The sequence below is a fragment of the Aethina tumida genome, chromosome 1, assembly GCF_024364675.1.
Source record: "Aethina tumida isolate Nest 87 chromosome 1, icAetTumi1.1, whole genome shotgun sequence".
Lineage (NCBI taxonomy): Eukaryota > Metazoa > Arthropoda > Insecta > Coleoptera > Nitidulidae > Aethina > Aethina tumida.
This window is the reverse complement of record NC_065435.1, coordinates 27,484,420-27,509,753: the sequence shown is the minus strand read 5'-3', so window position 1 is coordinate 27,509,753 and position 25,334 is coordinate 27,484,420. Positions and strand designations below refer to the sequence as shown.

The window sequence follows — 25,334 nt, the reverse complement described above, 5'->3', positions numbered from 1 at the left end:
TATATTTTTAGTATCTCCACGTTTTCTTGAGTGTTCCTAACGAGTACGCACGTTTTGACAACTCTCTGATAACTTAGTCAACTAATGTTGGAATATTTTCGTTCTGGTTAATTGCTGATCTTATAATCGCGATACCGATTATAAAAAGAGGTTATTTTATACGACAAAGCATCGCAGCGCCTGGGATCCTATTAACCAGTATTTTTCTAAATATCTACTTTATAGTGCAACAAGGGCAACATAATTAAAAGGAACGCTTACACTATTATAGACATTCAAGAAGTGAGACACGATTACTTGTTTTACTTATATGTTCCATACTTGCTTTAAAAATGTGTTAATATCGTGGTAGTAACTCTCCATATGCGTTGAATTGTAAATGGAGTTCTTAGGATGCTTTATTTAAATTTGCAATTTGTAAAAAGAAATAATTTTTGAGGGTATTAGAGAGTTTGATGAATAACCCGAAAAGTTTTGACATTGACAGAATTTGGAAGGGCGTGACAACTAAGTTGACTTATTAATTACTAGTCAGTAATAGATGATGTTAACAGAGAAATGGAAAGATTAAATATTTCTACTCATAATTTCTTCTTCAACAATAACGCATACTTTAAGCTGGAATTTATATGCTAAATTACTGTCCATCCCATTTAAAAATTGTTCTGCAATCAGTGCTTTTTAATAATATCTGTATTCTTGAACCTCTGTGTTTGAACTCTTTCAGCACCAGAATATTCACCAGCTTTTCTTTTACATTTACGCAAATTCATTTTAGTTTAAGCCAAACCAACTTTTCTAGATAAACTACCGCCTAATCTATTACACATTTCTAAATTTCAAACATATTACATTAAAACCTTTTACCTAAAGTGTAACTTTCGAAAATAGTGTTGATTTATTTTTTTAAAAAAACTAATCACTTTATATTACAATCGTTATGATTATCTACAGTGGAAAACTTACTTGACAACTCCAGCCCAGTTTGTTAAGCAAACAATAATTCATGGCAGATTCTATCAAATGCCTTTAAAAAGTCTGTATAAACAATATCAACCTGTAAATGATAACTGTCGAATTGTTATAAATAAGAAGGTTGGTCGCAGAAGATTTACATTTGCAAAATCCGTGTTGACTCTCATTTATAATATTTTGGAACTATGGCATAATTATTTTGGAAATGAATTTTTTTGGACAATTATGGAATACAAAACATTTTTCATACAGGCCAAAATTTGTTACAAGTAAACTATCTCCATTCTTTAAGGTAGGTATAATAAATGAATTTTTCTGTGCATTAGGAAATAAAGCAGTTAAATTTCATGGTTAGAGGCTTCGTTAATTATAATCCAAAATTCATTCAATACTGTAGAAGGAATATCATAAGGACCTCTATTACTAGATAAATCTAACTTCTGAGTTCATTAAAAACATCAATCTGGAAAAAATTATTATTATTTTTTGAATATAAACAAAAATATTTTCATGACAAAACGATATTGTTTAAAATTGTGTTTGCATTGAAACCTAAAAAATGAAACAAACAGCTCACGTGTAAAGAGTAAATACTTATTTCTTTTGTAGTTTTCGTCTTTTCAACGACGAAATTGTAAGTTACCAAATAATTGTTCAAGTTCAGTTTTGAAATCAAATTACATTTTGTACATATTTAGGTTCCAACAGCAATGAAGGCGATATGTTTATTAATCAAAAGTAAAACATACTTTTGTTGTCTGAAGAATATGCAATGCTTTAATACAATTCAATATACATAAATTTGAACACTAAGGATTTTGGGTACCTCTGGAAACGTCGGCAGACTTTTGGGTTTTATTGAGTTTTTCACTTAGCTTGTCTCTTTTCCGGACACTACACATAGTTTATTGATTTAGTAACCGATGTTACCAGCCAAATTAACAACCCTTCTCTTTCGAATTTGGTAACTATTATAACTAAATTCAAACAGAAGAATGACAAACAACTCACACCAAAATTGTTACTATCAACAATATTCCCTGGTTGCTAACCACACTTTGAACAATTGACAAAAGTTGCTAACAATAAAAGACTTTTCTGTCGTTACCAATGGCAGCGGTAACGATCGTCATTTATCCAAGTTTGGGTAGCAACTACTGACATCTGTCCATCTTTTGTCTGAATTTAGTTAGTTACTAAATTCAGACAAATAAAAAAAATTGTTTACTTGGTTGGTAACCTTGGTTACCAATTCAAGAAACAACTGAATTAAGTTTTGGTTTTCGTACTATAAACAATTTAATAACTGAATTAGCGGTCATGAAATGCGAAAACTGCAAGCGTGCCTGCAAGAAGTTCGAGTGCTTCAGAGTCCTATTGGGACCATACGGCACTTCGCCAGTTCCATTTCAGAATAAGTTCCTATTAAGAGACAAAAACGGTGAAATAAGAAACTGAAAAAGCGCCTCAAATCCAGGTTCGATTGTCAGAAAGACACAGCTAATTATTTTAAAGCCCCAGTTTTGAACGGCTGCATTAGACTACATTAGACTACCAATTAATTCTCAGTATCGTGTGGGGACTTTAAACATTTTTAAATCTCTGTTAACTTTTGAGTGGCAGTCATAGGGTGTTTTAATTGGATTGCAATCTACCATTCTGAATTTCTCTGAAATATATTTTTTTTGTTTAAGTGTTACTCCTTTCTTACTTTGGTTAATTTCTATTCTAAAGAAAAACCTAGCAATCTTTGATCTTCAATTTCTCAGCTAATTCTCTCTTAATTTCATTACCAGTTTGATTTTCGACAGTTCTTTTGTACTCCTTAAATTTTTCAAAAACTTCTCTCTTTGACTTAAGGAAAAAACCTGGCACCACCTATTATATTCGTCTATTAATGTAAGAAGATATCTTGATCCACCGCTGAATCTGACTCGCATTGGTCCGCAGATATCTGAATGAACAATATTCAGTAACTGCTTACTTCTTCCTTCTCTATCAGTAAAGGGTTTCCTTGCTTGCTTACCTCGTTGACATTGTCACACCACATGGGTAATTTATCATTATCCAATTTATTACCGTGTACCAGTCGCTTTCTGTACAAATCCTGTACGCCTTTATAATGTAGGTACTCTAGTTGTCTATGCCACAGGACCATTTTGTTTGAATTTCTATGCATTATTCACTTGTAGACATTTGAATTTCGTTGTATATAAACATATTACAATATTTTTCATAAAATCAAGTAGCCCAAAAAGTTTTCTTTTTTTGTTTACAACAAAACTCTAATCAGTTCAGACTTTTATTTCATAAGAAACACATCTTTCTGAAGTTGCTCCTACGCTTCAATTCAAAATTAATAGTTAAATATTCTCTCTTCATTAATGAGGTTCTCCCTCATTGAGAATTGTAATTAGCAGAAATACTTATGTACAGTAGTGCTAGAAATGAAACCGATCTTACCAAACTGTTATTTTTAGGGAATAGTTTTGGCTAAATTCATTATTTATATTTACAGGAATTCCCAACTAAACACAGAATAAGGCTCCATAAAATGACACATTGATTTGTTTTCAGAATAAATTATGATTATTTTTTTATTGGAGCAAAGAGGGGGAAATCTACAAGACGTAGTGCCGGACTTTACCGAGTAAAAACCCCTCTCCGGGCAATGATCCGAAGATCATGACCTAAGAGTAGTTAACCATAAAGGTTTAGGAAAATAGAAGGGAAAACTAAAGAGGTACGTAACAATCGCTACATAGTAAAGAAAAGATGTTCAAAAGAGACGCAGAGGTCTAGACAGCCAAGAGACAAGGTCTCTTGTATCTGTCGGATTCACAGGGTTGGATATCATGCAAGCATGCAATCTCCGGATTAGAGTGTTGAAAGATAGATCTCCGGAGGTTGAGGGCATGCTCTTTTCTCTGAGGCTATGAAATATGAAAAAATATGCAAGAAATCCGAAAAAAGGTCAAGAAAAAGTCACAATAAAGGAGAAAACAGCAATACCAAGAAACCGTCTTCAAAAGTTCTATCAAAGAGGCTGAGGACAGGGATGTTCCCATTGGAGTTCCACATATCTGTCTGTGTATAAAGAAGGTACTTTCAATTTATGGAGTTTTCCATGGTATGGGCATACGTTTCAACTCAAATAACATCTGAGAATTAAGCATGTTTATAGTAATTATAATATTAGAATTGTGCCGTAGTAGTTTTTACTTATATTTTAATCTGTAATTTATGACGGAAAATGTGATTCATAAATAATTATATTGTGTATATCTGTATATTTTTCCACTGAATAATTGGATGTTGAATAAATCGGCAATGTGTCGAAACCATTTTATAACACCAAACTAATATTAAAATATCGACATAAGTTAAACAAAGTAGTTTTATTTCTAAAGTTATGTTATATTTAAATATTTGGGAATCTCATTTATGGTCATCCACTGTAGGTTGAAATACAAGGATGAGATTGATTCGAAACAGTTCTACCATCAAAAATATTATAACAAATTGAAAAATCATCACGATATTCCTTTGCTCTGTCAATTTGCTGAGACAGTGGATTAAAACGAATTATAAGAAAAGATATAACTGAACCACAATTGGGTGTTATATTAATACAATGTAAGAATCAAATCAAATATGCTTGAGAGAAGACAACTTTTTTATAAATTACATAGTTCTGACATATGCCATAAAGAAACGTAATTTGACATGTTATTTTATTTTTTGACAAACAATTCGTTGCTATTGATACTTGTTTGCAAAATGTCACTCAATCACACACTCACTCGTTTTATTTTTTAATTACAAATTAATTAAAATTTTATTTGTTTTCAATTCTATTCCTCACCTTATAGTAGTTGAAACTTCTCTTAGCAGCAATCTATTCTAATGGAAATATAAAATTAACAAAGTTAACAAAAACAATTTCGTTTCACATATTAATTACCTGTCGAAAATAAATGTCGACGAGAGATCTGCAACTGATTTGATTTCAGTGACTTGCAGGGCTCGTAATCTAAACCTTCAGACGGTAAGTTGCTATTTTTGTAACTGTTTAAATATTTCACCTTTTTAAATCAACAGTAAATTCACGTAGTTGATTCTTTCAGCTTGAATAAGTGAGCGACAGATTTCAACTATGCACTGAATTTTTCTCCTTCACCTTTAATTATCACCGTCAAACAACACTAATATACCAATCTTTCCATATTTGATAATTTTATGTCGTAAATTATTTAGATTCTTCATGTCTGGATGACAAGTTCAAATAATGTTAACACAATTTATAAACCAAATCATAAAATAGTGATTTCTATTTCACAATTTTCTGGGGAAATAAAGATTTGAAATCTTTTGTTAAAACTTTCATCTACTTTAGTGCATATATATTTTTAGTGTTTCCATATTTTCTTGGGAGTAGGCATGTTTTGACAAAACACTGACAACATCATCGAGAACTAAAGTTGTAGTATTTTCGTTCTGCTTATTCGGTTATCATATAATCGCGATACCGATCATGGAAAGAAGTTATTATATACAATCAAACATCGCGGAGCCTTGTATCCTATTAAGCAGTATTCTTCAATTTACTTGCTTTACCTGTATGCTCCATACTTACTTCAAAAATATGTTAAAATCGTGGTAGTAACTCTCCATTCTAAATAAAGAAATAATTTTTGAGGGCATTGCAAAAATTATCTTCAAAAATTGATTGAATAAATCATATTGTAGAAGAGAATGAAAAACACAGTGACCAAAGATTTTTTTGAAAGAAGGAAAATAACGGAGCGATTTTTAATTAGGGATGTCTCAATTTGATTATACGGCGTTGTAGTGCGTTGATTCAGTCAACCAAAGGGGCGGTATATATAACAAGATATTTTACACTAAATACTCTCTGTACTCTGTAATATTGTATAACTTTGGTTAACTTTTGATATATATACAAATCGGGATTTTTTTTTACAGTTTCTAAGACATTTTGGTGTTTTGTTAATATATCTTATCTCCTAACTTTATTTAAGTGAACTTTAAATATAATTGGATTTCCGAGAATTTCATGATTAATTAACACTATTTGAAATCGGAGCTCTGAAATAGATATATTTCGTTATTAATGTAATTGTTACAATATTCCGCCTTGATTAACTGCAATAAATTCTGTATCTAAGGGAATCCAAATTTAAAAAAACAATAGAACACTTGTTGTAACATAGCATCTGTAATTTACAACTGTTCCCAAAACTTAATTTAAAATATTAACAATTTCAACATTCAAGAGATGCTGTGAAACTTTAGAACAGTAGGTGTCTCACCATTCAAAAAATCAACAATAACATACGCGCCATTAATTTATTTCAGATGTAATTCATAAGGAATAACACATAATTTCTAAGGAAAGTCAAATTTGATGATTAACATCAGTGGATCAAATTTAAATGGAAAATGTGTGTGGTTTAAATTAACGGTTAAGACTTGAATAATACTATTTGGAGTAAATAATTAAATTATTTATTAACAATTTCTTAAAACGAGAGAATAAGTTTTTGAGAACTCTGGTTCTGTATGTGTGTTTTGACAACTAACTGTCAACTGATGTTGGAGATTTTGCTTGTTGGACGATTTTATAATGGCCTTACCAAGTACACAAAGTTGTTCTTCTAAATTGTCGAGATATTCTGAACACAGGATCCTATAATAATAATCGAGGAGCTATTTTCCTGTCACAGTTAACTGTGTAGCATTCTTCTGATATAATTTAATTTACAATGCGAAAAAATATTTTATTCTTGAAAATAAAGCTTACGCTATAACAGAGTCAAGAATTGAGACGCAATTTACTTGGAAAATCATTTATTTAGAATACCGATCAGACATGTAGTAGATGTTAAGATTCTGCATATAGCATATAGATAAACCAAGTAAATTGTGTGTCACCTCTTGAATGTTTATCTTTCTTTTCAATTATGTTATACCTTATTGCACGGTAAAGTAGTTTTTTTAGAAAAATACTACTTAAAATGATCCCAGGTTCCTATAATCGCGATTATAAGATTAGCAACTAAGCAGAATGAAAATACCCCAACATGCCCAAGTTGTCTAATTTGTCAGCAAAATGTCAAAACGTGTGTAGTGGTTACGAGCTCTCAAGAAAACGTGGAGACACTTAAAATATATATGCACTAAAGTAGATGAAAATTTCATCAAAATTACAAATGAGCTATTAATTATAAATTTCAACACAACAAAGATTGCAAATTTTTACACAGAAAATTGTGATTTGATTTTGTTTATAAATTGTGTTGTCATTATTTGAACTTGTCATCTAGACATGAGGTATCTAAATAAATTTTGACATAAAATTAGCAAAATTAGAAAGATTGGTATCTTAGTGTTGTTTGAGGGTGATAATCCAACCAAACGTGAAAGAGAGAAATTCAGAACCTAGTTGAAATTTGCCGCTCACTAATTCTTGCTTAAAGAATCAACTACGTGAATTATTTTTTGATTTAAAAAGGTGACATATTTAAACAGTTACAATAATAGGAACCTACTGTCCGAAGGTTCCGATTACGAGTCACTGAAATCAAGTCAGTTGTAGATGTCTCGACGACATTTATTTTCCATCAAAGGAATACTGTCTGTGAATCTGACAGATAATTAACATGTGAATAGAAATTGTTTTCATTAACTTTATACTTAAATGCAGAAATATATTTTGCTACTAAGAGACGTGGGGGATGAAATTGAAAACAAGTAACTTGCCTGATGTTTATACACAAATAAAATTTTAATTAATTAGTACATACAAAATTAAACGAACATTTTGGAGTGAGTGTTGTATTGAGTGATATTTTGCAATCTTTCATGTTTCAGTAGCAACGAAGGAAGATTGTTAGTCAAATAAGAGAAAATAACATTTATGTTGCTAAGATTATGTCACCTTATGATGTATGTCAGCCTGTCCAATTATAGGCAAGAGTTATGGTTAATTCAATTAAACCTAATTCGAAATATGTGGTTTGGAATCACGTTGTCTTCTTTCAAGTAAATTTGATTTGATCTTATATTGTATTAATATTACATCAAATTGTGGTTCAGTTATATTTTTTGTTATAATTCTATTCGTTTGAATCCACAGTGTCAACAAATTGACAGAGCAAAGAAATGTCGAGATGAGTTATAATAACTTTAATGGTAGAACTGTTCCGAATCAATTTCATCCTTATATTTCAACTTACACTAAATGACTATAAATGTGGTTCCCAAATATTTAAATATAATATAACTTTCCAAATGAAACTACTTTGTTTATGTTTTGTGGTTAATTTAATTAATTTTAACCACCAATTAGTTAGTGGAAAGAAGTACTTAAAAGATATATGCGACATAATTTTTTAGGAAACACATTTACTGATTACAGTACAGATTAAATTTTAAGGAAGAATTACTTCGGCACTATTCTAAAATTATAATTAGAATAAACAAGCTTAATTCTCAGAAGTAGGATGAGTTATAAGGTAGGTCCATACTATCGAAACATGGGACTCGAGATGGCGATCTGTGGTACAAGAATTGAACTTCTATCCAAAGAAAATTTCGACACGAGGCGGATTCAGGTAGAGGCGTTACTTACCAAAATCGATACCTGGAATTTCGTTAATGAAGTATCAAAGTCAGTTAGATGTCAGGGTGACAAAAAAAGTGAATCAGCGCTTAAAACGTGGATGTAAATAAGATAAAAAGGTAAATGCGGACATAATCCTATGCATAAGCCCATCGGACCTCAAGAGTATCAAAGGATGCGAGATTTCCAAAGATGTATAGCACTTTTGAAACAATTATTTTATATATTTTATATATTTTATATTATTTGATTAAGTATAAATAAAATTGGATAACGATAAATTACCCACGTGGTGTGGCATATATCAATGAGGTAAATATGCAAGGACACCCTTTACTGCCAGATAATTAAGAAGTAAGCAGTTACTGAATATTGTTCATTCAGACATCTGCGGACCAAAGCGAGTTAGAACCAGAGGTGGATCAAGATATCTTCGAACATTTATAGACGATAATAGTGGATGGTGCAAGGTGTATTTTCTCATGTCAAAAGGAGAATTTCTTGAAAAATTTAAGGAGTACAAAAGAACTGCTGAAAAACGAACTGGTAATGAAAGTAAGAGAGAATTAGCTGAGAAATTGAAGATCTAAGAATGCTAGGTTTTTTTTGGAATAGAAATTAACCAAAGTACGAAAAGAGTAACACTTAAACAAAAAAAATATATTTTAGAAAGTTAACAGAGATTTAAAAATGTTCAAAGACTCCACACGATACAGAGAATTAATTGGTACTCTAATGTACTCTAATCCAGCCGATCAAAACTGGGGCTTTACAATAATTGGCTGTGTCTTTCTGACAATCGAACCTGGATTTGAGCCGCCTTTTCATTTTCTTATTTCACGGTTTTCGTCTCTTAATAGGAACTTCTTCTGAAATGAAACTGGCGATGTGCCGTGTGGCCCCAATAGGACTCTGAAGCACTCAAACTTCTTGCAGGCACGCTTGCTGTTTACTCATTTCATGACCGCTAATTCAGTTATTAAACTGTTTATAGTACGAAAACCTAAACTTAATTCAGTTGTTTCTTGGATTGGTAACCAAGGTTACCAGCCAGGTAAACAAATTTTTTTATTTGTCTGAATTTAGTAACTAACTAAATTCAGACCAATTCAGTTACCATATTCGAAAGAGGAGAGTTGTTAATTTGGCTGGTAACTTCGGTTACTAAATCAATCAACTATGTGTGTGAACTATGTGTAGTGTCCGGAAAAGAGACAAGCTAAGTGAAAATCTCAATAAAAACCAAATGTCTGCCGACGTTTCCAGAGGTACCCGATTTCCTTAGTGTTCAAATTTATGTATATTGAATTGTATTAAAGCATTGCATATTCTTCAGACAACAGAAGTATGTTTTACTTTTGATTAATAAACATATCGCCTTCATTGCTGTTGGAACCTGAATATGTACAAAATGTAATTTGATTTCAAAACTGAACTTGAACAATTATTTGGTAACTTACAATTTCGTCGTTGAAAAGACGAAAACTACAAAAGAAATAAGTATTTAGTCTTTACACGTGAGCTGTTTGTTTCGTTTTTTAGCTTTCAATGCAAACACAAATTTAAGCAATATCGTTTTGTCATGAAAATATTTTGGTTTATATTCAAAAAATAATAATAATTTTTTCCAGATTGATGTTTTTAATGAACTCAGAAGTCAGATTTATCTAGTAATAGAGGTCCTTATGATATTCCTTCTACAGCATTGAATGAATTGTGGATTATCATTAACAAAGCTTCTAAAAATGGAATTTAACTTGTTTTTAAAATGTGCTTTATTTCCTAATGTACAGAAAAAATCATTTATTACACCTACCTTAAAGAATGGAGATAGTTTACTTGTAACAAATTTAGGCCTGTATGAAAAATGTTTTGTATTCCATAATTGTCCAAAAAAATTCATTTTCAAAATAGTTCCAAAATATTATAAATGAGAGTCAACATGGATTTTGCAAATGTAAATCTTCTGCGACCAACCTTCTTATTTATAACAATTCGACTGTTATCATTTACAGATTGATGTTGTTTATACTATATATACTATATATACTTGTTGTTTACCAAGATTGTCCAAAAAAATCATTTCCAAAATAATTATGCCATAGTTCCAAAATATTATAAATGAGAGTCAACATGAATTTTGCAAATGTAAATCTTCTGCGACCAACCTTCTTATTTATAACAATTCGACAGTTGTTGCTCTTGAAAATCATTTACAGGTTGATGTTGTTTATACAGACTTTTAAAAGGCATCTGATAGAATCTGCCATGATTTATTGTTTGCTGAACTAACTGGGCTGGAGTTGTCAAGTAAGTTTTCCACTGTAGATAATCATAACGATTGTAATGTAAAGTGATTAGTTTTTTAAAAAAAATAAATCAACATTATTTTCGAAAGTTACACTTTACATAAAAGATTTTAATGTAATATGTTTGAAATTTAGAAATGTGTAACAGATTAGGCGGTAGTTTATCTAGAAAAGTTGGTTTGGCTCAAACTAAAATAAATTTGCGTAAATGTAAAAGAAAAACTGGTGAATATTCTGGTGCACTGATTGCAGAACAATTTTTAGATGGGATGGACAGTAATTTAGCATATAAATTCCAACTTAAAGTATGCGTTATTGTTGAAGAAGAAATAATGTGTAGAAATAGTTAATCTTTCCATTTCTCTGTTAACATCAACTATTATTGACTAATAATTAATAAGTCAACTTAGTTGTCACGCCCTTCCATATTCTGTCATTGTCAAAACTTTTCGGGTTATTCATAAAACTCTCTAATACCCTCAAAAATTATTTCTTATTACAAATTGCAAATTTAAATAAAGCATCCTAAGAACTCCATTTACAACTCAACGCATATGGAGAGTTACTACCACGATTTTAATATATTTTTAAAGCAAGTATGGAACATATAAGTAAAACAAGTAATCGTGTCTCACTTCTTGAATGTCTATAATTTCGTAAGCGTTCCTTTTAATTATGTTGCCCTTGTTGCACTATAAAGTAGATTTTTAGAAAAATAATGGTTAATAGGATTCCAGGTTCTGCAATGCTTTGTCGTATAAAATAACCTCTTTTTATAATCGGTATCGCGATTATAAGATCAGCAATTAACCAGAACGGAAATACTTCAACATTAGTTGACTAAGTTGTCAGAAAGTTGTCAAAACGTGCGTACTCGATAGCAACTCTCAAGAAAACGTGGAGACACTAAAAATATATATGTAATAAATCAACAAAAGAATGCTATTACTTATAAATTTCTACTGTAAAAAGATTGCAAATCTTTACGCAGAAAATTGTAGAATAGAAATCAATATTTCATGATTTGGTTTAAAAGTTGTGTTGACATTATTTGAACTTGTCATCCAGACATGAGGAATCTAAATAATTTTCGTCATAAAATTAGCAAATATGGAAACATTGGTATCTTAGTGTTGTGGGAGAGTGATAACCCAACCAAAAGTGAAAGAGAAAAATTCAGTGCATAGTTGAAAATTGTCGCTCACTAATTCAAGCTGAAAGAATCAACCACGTTAATTTACTGTTGATTTAAAAAAGTGAAATATTTAAACAATTACAATAATGGCAACTTTTTGTTTGAGGATTTCGATTACGAGTGCTGAAAAATCACGGAAATCACGAACTTTCAAGTTTCAGTAGCAACGAAGGAATTTTGTTTATCAAATAAAAGAAAATAACATTTATGTTACTAAGATTACGTTTCCTTGTGACATGTGCCACACGTTACAATATAAACAAAACGTCCAATGACCAATTAAACCATATTCGAAATATGTAATTTAGAAAAAAGTTGTCATCTTTCAAGTAATTTTGATTTGTTTCTTTCATTGTATTAAAATTACATCAAATTGTGGTTATATTTTTATTATATTTCTATTTGTTTTAATTGACAGTGTCATCAAATTGACAGAGAAAAGAAATATCGAGATGATTTTTCGATTTATTATAATAACTTTAATGACAGTGATTCATTTATTTAATGACCACGTTACAAATCACATCTGTGTGTGAAATGATATGGACAAATTGCACGTGTTGATTACCAGGAAACTTTTGCACAAACAATCAGTTCAATACGATCGTTACTATCTGTGGCTGTACAAAATAATCACAAAATCAAGTAACTAGACGTAAAGACAGCATTTTTATATGGAGAACTTGAAGACACCTATTTATGACTTAACAAGAAGGGTTGGATCATGACGAAAACATGGTATGTAAATTGAACATGTCACCATATGGGTTAAAACAATTCCCTTGCTGCTGGCATGCCAAATTCGACTCTACACCGAAAAGAGTTTTAGTATTTATATGGAACAAATTTTAAACAGAATTGAAATGACTAATGCTGATCCTAATACTGTTCCAGTCGACTCTAACATAAAGCTACAGTAGGAAGATACTACCTCACTTCTGCTCTTCATAATAACACAGCTCGTTCCGTCAAATTTTATTTGGCTACCATCGCAAATAATCTGACTTAGAGACAATAGATTTGTTGCCAATTTAGGAACACATAATACTTTTGTAAAAAGCACGCACCTTTTTGTTTTGACCTTCATCGTCATAATGGTCCAACCTCACTTGTTCTGAGCATTGCACAGATTATACTTTGTTGTTTGCGACTCTGATTTTATGTATGACAGGAGCCGTCATATTTTCAAGCATGTTCCTACGTCTTGTCATGTGTGACGATGCATCGGAAGCCACTTACCATGGGTCATTTTGGCTGGATGTTGCCTCAAACGCAGCAGCATATGATGAACTACTTGCTTTTTGTTGAACATTCTTGGTTCTGGATTTGCATTTGAGGACTTTTATGACCTTACTTGTTACAAGTGTAGCACCTTGGACCCTTACTTTGTTTCTGTGGTTGTTTTTAATTTTCTTGATGACTGACAATACTGTTGAGTCTCAGGTTGGTTAACATCTTGTGATAGATTTGATTTCACAGAAACAGAAGGTATCTTCATGCCGGAGCTTTCAATAGCAATAATCATTGGTTGATAGGATTCTGGTAGACCGGAGAGTAGCACTATAAATAGCCATTCAACGTCAACTTCGAAACCAATGTTTCTGAGCTTGTGAGCGGTACACATTATTTTACTCATATATTTCTCTACGTTTTAACATGCAGTATGTGAAGTATTACAGAGATCATGCAGCAGCCCATCACAGCGTGTCAACCAAGATTTATCACATACTTATTTTGCAGTACTACTCTCTTGTATGTGCACGTAATTTATTGAGTCAACTAGTAAATTTATCTTAGTTTTTGCCTTTGTGTCTCGTTTTGTTCCAAATGTTTTATTCCAAATGTTACGAGAAATCACCTTTCAATTGTCGTATTGACGTTTTAGGTTAACTTTATTACTTTTCTCAGTAAATAAGTCTTTCTGGGCTTAAAAGAATTTATTATTTCTCAAGAAAAATTTATATTTAAGAATTTAGTGTTAAAATTACAACTTAACTGTCCACAGGCGCACAATTCAAATTACAATTTTAACAGTTTATGTGTAGTTTCAGTGCACTCCTACCGGGTCATCGCATCAGTCACAATTGGCATCCCAAGAGAAGATGAAACATTATTTGTTTTAAGTTGTGTCAAAATTGTTCATTCTTTATAGTAGTGTAAGACACATTGCGCTGTAAATTAGATTTTTTTTAGAAGAATCCTTCAAGTAAACTAATTAGGGTTAACAAGACAGCATTAAGTTAACTAAGGATAGCATATTATCAAATTTAGTACGCTGGGTCAGCTCCTGGAGTAATATTTATACGATACACATTCTCCACATTTTGGCAGATTGAAATAACCTCTTTCCGTAATTCGCCAAAGAGCATTATAGGATCGGATACCGAACAAAATAAAATTACACAAAGATCAGTTGTCAAGATTGTCAAGGAGTTGTCAAAGAATACGAACCGTATTCCATATCACTCTTCACAATATTGCCAAACTAATTTAAGTGTTTCTTTTCTATGAAAACTTTTTTCTAAATGTTAGTGTATTGACCTTTTTGCTTTAATTCAATTCAAAATACATAAATTTGAACACTGAACAATTTCTAACATTATCTCAGTCATCTAAATCTTATCAATATTAAAATTTGCCCTAATATATATTATTCTTTTCCTTGAAAAATATTACATTTTACCAGTGTGCGTTTATATTCGGATTCAAACTCAGATAAATAAACTATATGTAGTTTGAGGAGAAAAGACAAGCCAAGTGAAAATCTCAATAAAACCCAAAAGTCTGCCGGCGCTTCAAGAGGCCTTAAGATTAAAATATCGGAACTAGAGGGTGAACTACAACGAATGAAAGTAAGTAATGCAGTAAGCTGTCTGCTAAACTACAGACACCTTCGGTAAATCCTGGAAATACTCCTACTTCTAACACCAATCCTTTCTCCCAACTAGCCACCCCACACCTCCGAAACGCAAAAGTTTTCCACGAAGTGGGTCACGCCTATAAAAGTGATGTCGAAATCGTCTGATGATGACGCACCCCTGTGCTCACCGAAAAGACATGAAAGTACTGGAAGTCTTTATATCCATTATGGTCAAAAGCCAAAAGTGAATAATTGGAACAGTTTACCAGCATCTGGTTCTGATTTTTATTCCAATCATTGTGCATCAGTGGATATATTTTTAGTAACTGGAGATTGAAACCTGCCCCGAGTGAATTGGACTAATAATGAGTTTAGTGTTTTCATGAGTTCTGAGGTTTACTCATTAAACTATCACTTGTCATTAGTTGATTGGGATTTACTTTTAAGCAATATGGATATTAATGATTTAGAGCACAAATCTTATGAAATTTTATACAATATGTTCCAACTTGATCTACCTGTAAAAATAATTAAGAACTATGTTTCTTAAGTTGTTCTATAAAGAGCTTATGACATTAACAATTCATTATTCATTTGCAGATATTTGAATTTCGTTGTCATAAGCAAAATTAAATATTTTTCATAAAATCAAGTAGCCCAAAAAGATTTCTTTATTTGGTTACCACAAAACTTTAATCAGTTCATATCGAAACCTACCTCTCTTATACATAATTTGTTTTCAGAATAAATTCAATAAATTAAGATTGAAATCTGAAAGTACGATGTAAAAGGCAAATGCTGGAAAGATTCTAGTGGCCCAAGAATTGGATTTAAATGTACGTATAATTTTCATCTGTATTCAAGATTTTTATAATTAATGATATATTTTATGCTAAAACACACACAATTAAATTATTTAATTTAAATAAAAAACAAATAAGCTATTTCGACGATTCGTTGGACATCAGGAATTGACACATTGACAGACTGATTACTATCATATAAATGAAGATGAAATGTGCTATGACAATGCCACATATCGGGAAATATGAAAAAAAAAAATCCAAGAAATCAAAAAAAGTACAAGCAAAAATCCCAATAAAGAAGAAAACAGCATTACCAAAAGTTCTACCAAAAAGGCTGAGGACTGGAATGTTCCCGTTGGAGTTCCACATATCTGTCTGTGTATAAAGCAGGTACTTTCATTTTGAGAATTAAGCATGTTTATAATAATTATAATTTTATAATTGTGGCGAAGAATTTTTTCCTATTGTAATCTGTACTTTATGACGGTAAATGCGTTTCCTAAATAATTATGTTGTATATATTATAAATAATTATGTTATATATAGCTGTAAATCTTTCTACTGAAAAATTGGTGGTTGAAAAAATCGACAATGTGTCGAAACCATTTTATAACACCAAACTAAATTTTCGACTTAAGTTAAACTAAGTAATTTTATTTGTAAAGTTAAGTTATATTTAATTATTTGTGAATCTCATTTATAGTCTTCCAGTGTAGGTTGAAATATGAGGATGAGATTGATTCGAAACAGTTCTACCATCAACAATATTATAACAAATCGAAAAATTATCACGATATACCTTTGCTCTGTCAATTTGCTGACACTGTGGATTAAAACGAATAGAATTATAAGAAAATATATAACTGAACCACAATTTGGTGAAATACATGGTACAATATAAGAATCAAATCAAGTTTTGCTTGGGAGAAGACAACTTTTTTGCTAAATTACATACTTCTGACATATGTCATAAGGAAACGTAATCTTAGCAACATAAATGTTATTTTATTTTTTGACAAACAATTGGTTGCTATTGAAACTTGAAATAAATGTCGACGAGAGATCTGCAACTGATTTGATTTCAGTGACTTTTAGGGCACGTAATCTAAACCTTCAGACAGTAAGTTGCTATTTTTGTAACTGTTTAAATATTTCACCTTTTTAAATCAACAGTAAATTCACGTAGATGATTCTCTCAGCTTGAATAACTGAGCGACAGATTTCAACACTGAAATTTTCTTTTTCAACATTGGTTATCACCCTCAAATGGTATACTAATCTTTCCATATTTGATAATTTTATATCGCAAATTATTTAGATTCCTCATGTCTGGATGACAAATTCAAATAATATCAACACAACTTATAAACCAAATCATAAAATAGTAATTTCCATTTTACAATTTTCTGCGTAAATATTGATTTGCAATCTTTGTTCGGTTGAAACTTATAATTAATGGCTTTATCATTTGCAGTTCTGCTAAAATTTTCATCTACTTTGGTGCATATATATTTTTGGTGTCTCCATATTTTCTTGACAGTATGCGTGTTTTGGCAACACACTGACAACATCGAGATCTAAAGATGGAGTATTTTCGTTCTGCTTATTCGCGATACTGATCATAGAATGAAGGTATTTTATACTACCAAACATCGCGGACCCTTGTATCCTATTAAGCAGTATTCTTCTAAAATATCTATAATAATAATAATAATAATAATATCATAATTGAAATGAAAGTTTATGCTCTTATAGACATTCAAGAAGTGAGACACAATTTACTTGCTTTACCTATATGCTCCATACTTGCTTTAAAAATATGTTAAAATCGTGGTAGTGACTCTCCATATGCGTTGGGATGTACATGGAGTTCTTAGGATGCTTTATTTAAATTTGCCATCTGTAAAAAGAAATAATTTTTGAGGGTATTGCAAAAATTATCTTCAAAAATTGATTGAATATATCATATTGTAGAAGGGATTGAAAAACACAGTGACCAAAGGTTTTTTTGAAAGAAGGAAAATAACGGAGCGATTTTTAATTAGGGATTACTCAATTTGATTATACGTCGATGTAGTGCACTGATTCAGTTAACCAAAGGGGCGGTATATATAACACGATATTGTACACTAAATACTCTCTGTACTATGTAATATTGTATAACTTTGATTAACTTTTGATATATAGACAAATCGGAATTCTTTTTTACAGTTTTTAAGACATCTTGGTGTTTTGATAATATATCATATGCCTAACTTTACTTAAATGAATTTTAATATGATTGGTAATATTTTGATTCAGCAAAATTAAAGCCCACGGGAATTTTCCATGTGACTTGATTTTCGAGAATTTCATGACGAATTAAGGGGCACACCTAGTGTGACAACCTAAAAAAAGGCCATTTTTGGGAATTAAAAAAAAAAACTAGTGAATCCATCTATTTAAAATTTTGAGGGTATATTTATACATGTTTTGAGAGTACACAGTAAAATTTTTGAAATAAAATATTAAATAGTTTCGAAATGACACGCGATCTCCGGCGGCGCCAAAAAAACAAGGTCCTCCACTGCTGGAGTGATTGCAGCCTTCTCCGTTGATAAAACCTAAAAAAAAAATTCTCGTTAAACTAAAACATATTGTCTGTACGATGACCCTCGGACGAACAAAAAAATCAAAAATTGACAAAATGGCGGCATGTTGAAGAAAAAAGTTAAATTTTTCCCAAAATTTTGGTCGTTTTTGGCCTGCCAAAATTCGATTTTTGATCAGATCAAAAAACTGGAGGGTCATCGTATGGAGAACTATATAGAGGAGATGTAAAAAAAAATTGATAACGATCGGATCATTTGTCTCCGAGTAATCACTCCAGCAAATTCGAAAAATGCTGTTTCGAGAAAAACGGGTTTAAAGATAAAATGATCGTTTTCACTGTTATAAATGGATTAAAATCATACTTACAGCTAATCTGCTATTCCAGACCCATATAATTCACCTTCCTCTTCCTCAAAAACTGCTTGTTGAGCTGAAGAAGCTCTTCTTCGAGATGATCGACCCTCTTTTGAACAAGCCCGTTGGCGATGATCAGCGATTCGTAATCTCGTCTCGTCCTTAAGAGCCGTATAATCTCTTGCTGCAGGTCCAACTTTTACTCCCATTACATTAAATATCTTTAAAATTGAGGAGTAACCGTCATTGAATATTGAAGTTGCAAAAAAATTTGCTAATTCAATAGTTTTCAATCCATTATGAAGGTGCTTTGGTGAAAAGTGCCAAAGTAAACCGTTGTACTTTCATTATTGTTTTGTGTATTACTACCTTTGCATCTATCAAGCAATTCATGCCCAGATAAATCTTCATAAATAGGCTTTAGACCTTTTTCAACTTCTGGATCCAGTGGGAGGTAATCGTGTTTAAACTTACTCAACATTCCTTCAGCTTCCGCGCGGCGATAAGCGCACCAACTTTCTGCGCCTTCTGGACAATTATCATGGTTTGGTTTCTCATCAGTTGAACACTAACTAACGCTAACTTACGAAGTACTCGATACAACGGTCACAATAAAACTAAATGTATCTGGCTCCGAAAATACGTGACGTGGCAGTAAACGAAAAATATACCGAAATAATTATACTTATATATTTCTGTATACCCGGAGACTCACAATAGAAACCGGAATCGTATTACAAGGGTTGGAAGAGACGGCAGACTCCGAGCAATAGCTCAGGTATATCCCGTAACCAATGCAACTATCTAACTGCCGAGCGGCTACTCTTTTAAATGGCTGTAACTCAAAAACTATTTAAGATATCGATTTAAAATTTTAGTATGTTATTTTTAAAGGTATAACCTATCGAAATATGGAAGAAAAAAAAATTCGATTTTTTGAAAATTTCACACTAGGTGTGCCCCTTAACACTTTGAAATCAGAGCTCTAAAATAGATTTATTTTGTTATTAGTGTAACTGTTCCAATATGATTGAATAAATGCAACAAATTATGTAGCTAAGGGAAATCAAATTTAAAAAACAATACAACACTTATTGTAAATTAGCAACTGTTATTTACAATTGTTCCTACAACTTAATTTGAAATATTAACAATTTCAACATTCAAGAGATGCTGTGAAACTTGAGAACACTAGGTATCTCATCATTCAAAAACTCAACAACTACAAACACGCCATCAATTTATTTCAGATGTAATTCATAACACATAATTTCTTAAAAGAGTCAAATTTGATGATTAACATAAATGGATTGAATTTAAATGGAAAATGTGTAGGGTTTAACATAATGGTTAAGGCTTGAGTAATACCATATGGAATAAATAATGAAATTATTTACTAACAATTTCTTAAAACAGGAGAATAAGTTTTTGAGAACTCTGATCCTGTACGTTTGTTTTGAAAACTAACTGACAACTGATATTTCAGTTATTTCATTTTGCTTGTTGGTCGATTTTATATTGGCGATACCAAATATAGAAAGATGATATTCTAAATTGTCGAGATATTCTGAACACAGGATTCTATAATAATGATGGAGGAGCTATCCTTCTGTGACAGTTAACAGTGAAACATTCTTCTGATACAATGCGAAAAAACATCTTATTATTGAAAATAAAGCTTACGCTATAACAGAGTCAAGAATTGAGACACAATTTTCTTAGAAAAGCATTTATTTGGAATACCGATCAGACATGTGTCAGATGATGATATTCTTCCAGGTAAATAGAAAGGAAGAAGAACTGCCTTCGTTGCTATTGAACCCAGATTATGTACAAAACTATTTTTTGGTAAATTTACCTTCTAAACTTGTTCATTTAATTATTGCGAAGAGCACAAAAAACTTTTATTTATCTTCTAAAGGGTTCTTATCCCATCAAATAACATTCGCAAAGTTCAATTTATATTGTGCATCACAATCCTCAAGTTTTGATTCACCACCACGATTTGAACTTTATTTTAAAGCAAGTATGGAGCATGTAGGTAAAGTAAATTGTGTTTCACCTCTTGAATGTTTATAAAGATTTTTTAGAAAAATACTAATTAATAGGATCCCAGGTTCCTAGAATCGCGATTATAAATCAGCAACTAAGGCCAAGTTGTCCAATTTGTCAGCTCTCAAGAAAACGTGGAGACACTTAAAATATATATGCACAAACGTAGATGAAAATTTCAACAAAATTACAAATGATAGAGCTATTAATTATAAATTTCATCTGAACAAAGATTGCAAATCAGCAAATTGTAAAGTAGAAATCACTTTTTCATGATTTTGTTAATAAAATGTGCTGACATTATTTGAAGTTGTCATCTAGAGATGAGGAATCTAATTAAATTTTGACATAAAATTAGCAAATTTGGAAAGATTGGTATCTTAGTGTTATTTGAGGGTAATAATCCAACCAAACGTGATAGAAAAATTTCAGTACCTAGTTGAAATTTGCCGCTCACAAATTTTTGCTTAAAGAATCAACTAGGTGAATTATCTTTTGATTTAAAAAGGTGAAATATTTAAACATTTACAATAATAGCAACCTACTGTCTGAAGGTTTCGATTACGAGTCACTGAAATCAAATCAGTTGCAGATCTCTCGTCGACATTTATTTTGAATCAAAGAAATACTGTCTGTGATTCTGCAGATAATCAACATGTGAATAGAAATTGTTTTTGTTAACATTGTTAACTTTATACTTAAATGCCGATATATATTTTGTTGCTAAGAGAGGTGAGGGATGTCGTCTTTCAAGTAAATTTGATTTGACCTTACATTGTATTAATATTACATCAAGTTGTGGTTCAGTTATATATTTTGGTATAATTCTATTCGTTTGAATCCACAGTGTCAACAAATTGACAGAGTTAAGAAATGTCGAGATGAGATGAGTTATACTAAATGGTAGAACTGTTCCGAATCAAATTCATCCTTATATTTCAACCAACACTAAATGACTATAAATGTGATTCCCAAATATTTATATATAATATAACTTTCCAAATAAAACTACTTTGTGTACCTTTAAGTTATGTGGTTAATTTAATATAAGTTTGGTTGTTAATAAATGGTTTCGACCCATTGTCGATTTTTTTAACCTTCAGCTATTCAGTGGAGGTACTGAGTTAAATGGAACATATTTTTTTAGGAAACACATTTAGTGATTACAGTACAGATTAAAATTTAAGGAGAAATTACTTCGGCACTAATCTAAAATTATAATTGCTATAAACAAGCTTCATTCTCAGATGATAGATGAGTTGAAACCTAGATCCACCCTATGGAAACATTTCCATAAAATGAAAGTACTTGCTATATACAGAGATAGATATGTGGAACTCCAACGGAAACATTCCAGTCCTCAGTCTTTTTGGTAGAACTTTTGAAAACGGTTTCTTGGTAATGATGTTTTCTTCTTTATTGTGATTTTTTTTTGTACTTTTTTCGGATTTCTTGGATTTTTATTCATATTTCATAGCCTCAGAGAAAATATTTGCCGATGTCGTCAGGTTTTGTCGTGGCTCATTTCATCTTCATTTATATGATGGTAATCAGCCTTTCCATGTGAACGTAACTCGTCGTGCCCAACGAATCGTCGAAATACATTAAAAAAGATATATAAAATTAATATTAAAGATTAATTTTATTATATATACCAATTTTATTTGTTTTTCATTTAAATTATATAATTTAATTGTGTGTTTTAACATAAAATATGTCATTAATTATAAAAATCTTGAATACAGATGAAAATTATACTTACATTTAAATCCAATTCTTGGGCCACTAGAATCTTTACACCATTTGCTTTTTGCATCGTACTTTAAGATTTCAATCTTAATTTATTCTGAAAACAAATTAACATGAAAGTTCTTATTCTTTGTTTAGTTGGGATTCCTGAAAGTAAATTAATGAATTTAGACAAAAATATTACCTAAAAATAACAGTTTGATACAATCTGTTTCATTTCTAGCATTACTATACACAAGTATTTCTTCCGATTATCATTTCCAATGAGGCAGGGACTCATTAATAAAAGCGAGAATATTTAACTAATAATTTTGAATTGAAGCGTAGGAGCAACTTCAGAGAAATGTTGCTCGTATGAAATGTTTGAACTGATTAAAGTTTGGAGGTAAACAAGTAAAGAAATCTTTTTGGTCTACCTGATTTTATGAACAAAATTGAAATTAGTTTATGACAACGAAATTCAAATGTCTACAAATGAATAACGAATTAATAAATAAAACATTGAAATTTGTTTATGGGAACGGAATTCAAATGTCTACAAATGAATAACGAATAATTAAGTTTATAAGCTCTTTAGAAGTAGTTAGGGCAAAGCGGTTTCTGGCCCACTGACCAATCACAGCGCTCGCCCCTCCCCTTTTGTGTGGATGCCACGCCCCCTGCTCTGTTGGAGGTGTGGTCTATTGTTGTAGACTAATGAGATGTAAGGGGGTGTTACTTCTTGTAGATGGAGACCAATAGGGAATTAGTTTTATTTGCATTCCTGGCCAATGAGAACTCTTGAAATTTTGCAAAGATAAGTTGTCGAGCAATGGGAATGCGTGAATAATTTGACATGTGACTTATCCCCCCAAAAAAGTTGATGTCACTGAACATGTGTGACTTATATAGAAAGCCCCGCCCACTCAACGACGAATGAGAAGAAAAAAGCATAATAAAACACACACACAATTATTTAAATACATTTATTTCAATTATTATTATTATTAATTACACACACACATACACAACCTTCAATGCTTCCTTTGACATAAAAAATCTGCATATTTATCCCAAATCCTATCACTTATGTCTATTAATTCTTAAAAATTAACTAATCCAACATTACTAATGTAAGGTACATAATTATAATTATTATTATTACTTATATATTCCTGACAAGTATCTAATAATTGACCACAACCACAAGAACAGTACAGTGCTAAATTTACAAGATAATCAAATTTTTCTTTACTTATTTTTTCTTTCAGTTCCTCCAACTCATCCATCCATGTGTTGTTTCTGTCAAAATCTGCTGCTCTTGTTGCTGCTGTTCCCCTTCCTTTACATCTATTCCATTTTTTTAAAAACCTTTCTAACTTTTTAACAGTCTTATTTGTTTGGCTTCTAGTTCTAATATTCATGATAATTTCCGCACGCACCTTTATCATGCACTAACACCACCACCACCGTCGCTGCTGCTGCTGCTGCTTCTGTTGTTGTCGCTGTGCATATTTGACTGCGAATGCGAAATTAATACGTACCGGAGTACCTTGAAGCACGTACACCTGTTTATTAAGAGCAATGATCCAGACACATATAGAACAAGTTGACCTCGATATTAAAATGATACGTTTATTTCTTGTCCTACTACTTCGTTATAGTTATTTATATTGATCGATCAGATCATTGGCTTTTTGAATACATATCCTTATGTGAAAACAATTGCATGTGTCGGGACCGTCGATGGCGTCTGGAGTGGACCAGCAACATCCAGTAAAGTGAAATTTCTGTTGATGCTGTTGCTCCGATGACTCCCCATCATCATAACAATGTTCCAGTTGTTTTTTAATATAAAGCAGTTTATTTTTAATACAGTAACACAATGATTTTTCTTTCTCCGTTAATAGTTGTTCTATTTTGCGAATCGTTTCACTCACTGTTTCCATGCTTGCTTGGTTCATCATACAAATTTATAATTTTAAGTTTCTTAATTTCATCAACAACTCACGTTTCAGTACATATAAATTAATGTCTTGTTGAAGTTTTCTCAATTTTCCCAAATGTATTTCACTTTTAAATATCAATTCTTTTCTTCTATCAGTAGTTGTAGTAGTAGTAGTAGTAGGATACATCAAAAACATACTGAGAAAAAAATCAATAAAGCATCATGTATTTATTGAATTCGTTGAACTTTTGTTTTCTCCCCACCACAGATCTTTACACCATCATGAGTATTCTTTTCCTTTGCACAACCAATTATTCCTTTTAAGAAATTCGTAGAAATATTTCACCTCCATTTGTGGGCAGTGGGGAGGTGATTTAGTTCTAATCAATTGGTTGTGCCGTGAACAATTTTGATCAGCAGCTACAGTGGCACTGTGATTATAACTTTTAATTAATATATCTAATTTTGGACATCCAAATTCCTCAATATTAAAACTTAGATGTTCATAATTTATTTTATTTAAATAAGTCTTTTCACAAGTACCACCTTTGTAAGCTATCTTCCCATTCACAGACTCGGCGGTACGGCAAAGGTCCTCCAATATAGAAAAAATTTCATTAGATTCCAAATCATCTTTGTAATCTTTGAAAACTAATCCATGCAGGTGATTCCTTAACCATACCGCCGTTCGGCGATCTTTATCAGACAGGGATCTGAACGAACCCACTTTAAAATAATGTAAATACGTACGTTCAGTATCCGTGTCTACTATAGCCAATTCTTTGGGAAGAAACTCTTTGTTCACGTTGAACCCATCCATATCTATAATGTACTTGATATACATTTTGCTGCTGTTGGTGTTGCGGTTCC

General features: G+C 31.4%; 1 long non-coding RNA gene across 1 annotated transcript; it reads right to left on the bottom strand.

The window, feature by feature from the left end:
* Positions 1–18,213: 18,213 nt before the first annotated feature.
* On the bottom strand, positions 18,214–19,194 carry LOC126264206 (uncharacterized). Its single transcript, XR_007546965.1, has 3 exons — positions 19,106–19,194; positions 18,749–19,044; positions 18,214–18,393 (listed from the first exon to the last, which is right to left on the bottom strand). It is a non-coding gene; the product is annotated as an uncharacterized LOC126264206 (long non-coding RNA).
* Between the last annotated feature and the right edge of the window lie 6,140 nt (positions 19,195–25,334).